The sequence below is a fragment of the Bactrocera latifrons genome, unplaced genomic scaffold (genome assembly GCF_001853355.1).
Source record: "Bactrocera latifrons isolate USDA-ARS-PBARC rearing strain unplaced genomic scaffold, ASM185335v1 scaffold_102, whole genome shotgun sequence".
NCBI classification, from domain to species: domain Eukaryota; kingdom Metazoa; phylum Arthropoda; class Insecta; order Diptera; family Tephritidae; genus Bactrocera; species Bactrocera latifrons.
Window position 1 is genome coordinate 492144 of NW_017534431.1, and position 3781 is coordinate 495924.

Below are 3781 nucleotides of genomic sequence, written 5' to 3' on the forward strand. Positions count from 1 at the left end.
ATACAAAACTTTTATAGGATATAGGATGGAATGGCATTGAGTATAAAAAATGGATTAAATCGTGTCAATACTTCCATAACCTCTCATATATAATATAAAGATTTTCGAACTTGCAGATGACTTTATACTGGATATATTCTACAATATTTAGGTTATCTCAAAGAAATTACAGACCGTGATTTACTCATAGCAGTGTAACTTTGTTAGTAAAATAGATACAATTAGGCTTGACCTAACTACTATCAGGATTCTGAAACATCTGGTTGACCTTGCTCCATATGATTGGTGATTTTATGTGAGGTACCTTGATGAAACCTTGAGAGTAATTGTATTTCAAATAAAAGTGAAGAAACATCAAACATTTTTTGTAATTTATTTACGATTTCTTTGAATAATATACTAAATTTAATTCTTTCGCAACATTTTTTAATACAAAGTATTTCTACCACCTGAAGGAATTTCTCGATCTTTGGTTTTTGCCACTTGCGCGAGTATAAAATATTCGAATATATATACAAGTGTATATAAATAATTCGGAACTATGCACTTCCTTACTCTTTTATATTATATTTCATCATACAAATTTTTTTCACCACTTGGCGTAGCTGTCAGATCAATGAGAGTACTGGCTTGGACAACCAGGTAATTTTTGGCGTTGTTCCTAGCGTCCAAGTGATTCCATTGAAAATTATGGTAGTCATTTTCTATTGATTTTCATTTTGGCGGAATTGAATTCTTATTTATAAAGTTACGCAATGGTCATCAGCGGTTGAGAAGGTGATAGACAAATCAAAATTTGAATTAACCAGGCAAGTATAATTAAATTGAAGAATATTAGTACGAGAACGATGTCAAATCGACATTAGGGAATAATTTCAATATTTTTTGTTGCATAACACAATCTCTATTTTACATAAAAAAGAGAAATATAAGCGCAGAAATTAAACAATATCGGCGGATTCTATTATTTCGTAAGCCAAAACGCTTTATTTCTATTTCATTAACAAATCACCCATCGTGAATTTACCTTAGGGTCATTTGCCCGACAGCCATTGCAAGACAGCAATATTTCGTATTGCTGTGTCCTCCGTTAGGTCAACTTTCGTTGCTTTAGTCCTTGCAGTTCGCTATTGAAGTAACGTAGAAATTGACTGCCGAACTTTATTTTGAAATTGTTCAATTTTAATTTGTAGAACTGCAAAGTAATTTGAAATTAATGACTGCGAACAGAAACGAAAAAGTTCAATATTCACTGGCAGTGTTCGTCGGTAAACAGATTTGAGTAGTTCATGGGTAACAATTAAAAACTCAATAAAAACTTATTGAAAATATTTTGCTATAATTTTCCCCTTTTATTATAATTTGATTCCAGATATTATTAAAATTGTAGATAATATTTATCCAAAATAATGAAAGAGTTTTGGAAATATATAATGCTTAATTATTTTATTTTATATAAAGTATCGACTACCAGAAACGGACATTTTGAGAGTATAAGCAGTTGCTAATAAAAGATACTGACCTATAGGCATAGTCAGGCCATGTCGCAACAGTTCGTTATTATTTGATTACCTATTAGAAGTTATTTTAATTCTCAAATATTGGAGTCGTACAATGAATTCTTGTACTTATATCGATTGAGACTGATTTCAAAGCACATTTTATTATGGTATTCAACACGTATTACAGGTATTGCAAACAGAGGTAAGTATACTTAAATATACCGGTTTAATACCAACTATGAATTTTATTGGTGCCATATTATAATAATATTTTTATATATGTACACGTATCTATATAATATTAGACATATACAAGTATAATATGAGTTATGGGCACTGAAGGCCATGTGCAGAGAGAAGTTCAGTACTAAAATTTTAGACCGGTTCACAATTTCACTTAATATTCTAGAAGTGTTAATGAGATACTTACTTTACGTATCGTGCCGTACGTTAAATAAAAAACGCGTTTGTCAGGATTTTTCAATAGCATATTTAATAACAATGTTTGTTTGTGTGTGTGATTGTTAAACTAAAAATAAATACATATTTCATGTTATTCTAAAAATTGATTTTTAAGAAACGGAAAATATTATGTTATATCGTGGAGTATGGGTAACAGCACCGACGATTGCTGACTACTCTTCTTCTCGTTGATATTTTTAACATTCATTTACACTAGGTAGCCGAAAAAGTCTTTTCATATTGTGTCAACAGATGAGGTTGCAAGCGTATACAGCCAGTGCTACGAATCCCATTCTGTCATACCATATAGTGTTGGGAAAGTTAAATTTTAAGCTTTATTTAACCAAAGACGAATTAACGCACTGATTTGTGCGCAATATTATGTCTGATAGTAAAGAGGTAGCAATGCAAACAAATTACGTATTTTACTGTAGGTAAGACGGCTTCATCATCCTAACCCGACCTTACTACTCAAAACTTCAAAATATGAAATTAACAATTTTGATTGCTTAGCCGCATGCTGGGTTTGTTCACGGGTTAATAATTTAAACCAAAATTCAAAACTGAGTCGCACGGCATGTTAATAATCATTAAAAGTCTCTGAATCATTGCACTGCGCTAAGCCAAATTTTTATAAACTGGAAAGCGTTTCAGTTTAATCGCGAGCTTTTTGATTAATAATTTCCCGAAATTTCACCGCTAACACAAGCAAGGTTTTTTCTAGCATCTAAAACTAATTACAATCTTCATAATATTTGAATAGGGCTTGGTGAACGAAAGCCTAAGAACAACATGGAAAAAGTTGGAAGTGATTAACGGAAAAAAGTTTACTATCATCCTGACCTATTATTACCTAATAAAATATTGCTGAGACAAAAGTGTCCAAGCCGCTAACAATATATTCGTCACTGATGACACCATTGCTGTTATTTTTGGAGATTGTGAGGGCTTTTCTTTATTACCTTTCATTTTATATGTATACACAATTTGCATTCATGTACAGTACAATTTGCGAACATTGTATTTCTGCGGTTTTACACTACTGCACATAAATAAATACTTTTACTACTGAAATTGTCGGAATTAATGTGCATGGAAGAATATATCCTAAAGAAATGCCAGTAAATGCAAAGATGAACTTACACCACGTACTTGTATAAATACATACATATGTATATATAAGCGAGCACTCACTGAGTCAATAAATTAAGAACACGCAGGAGAGAAATCGACAAAGCACATGCATATGTAAACCGCATTGTGACGGAAAAAGCGCTACATTGTAATTTGTGCTCACATTCACACACACTTTTTCGAGTATAAATAAATGCACATGGTCAACTGCTTCCCAAGAGGCAAATGACAATACTGCAAGCTTCAGTATGATAAGTCCATACCCGCTTTACAACCAGCGTGATGCTATGTATAATGGGACACGCTGTTGTAGTATCTTGTATGTATGCGCATACTTTTGCTGCGTAAGATTTACAAGAAATGAATTTGTTGAATTGCCACTGGAAAAAGGATGCTAGACAGTGGTATTGTTAAATCTACCTTAACATATGCAGTTTCTTGCTCATATAGCTGCAATGATTGCAATCGGAAAATGGAAGAAATTACAACAATAAACAATGAGAGGAATAACTGTGTAAGTATATTATAACCTGATTCTATATAGTTAGAAAAAAATCAATCAATGCATACTAATGAATACGTTGTATCGGGTGATTTTTTTGAGGTTAGGATTTTCATGCATTAGTATTTGACAGATCACGTGGGATATCAGACATGGTGTCAAAGAGAAAGATGCTCAGTAT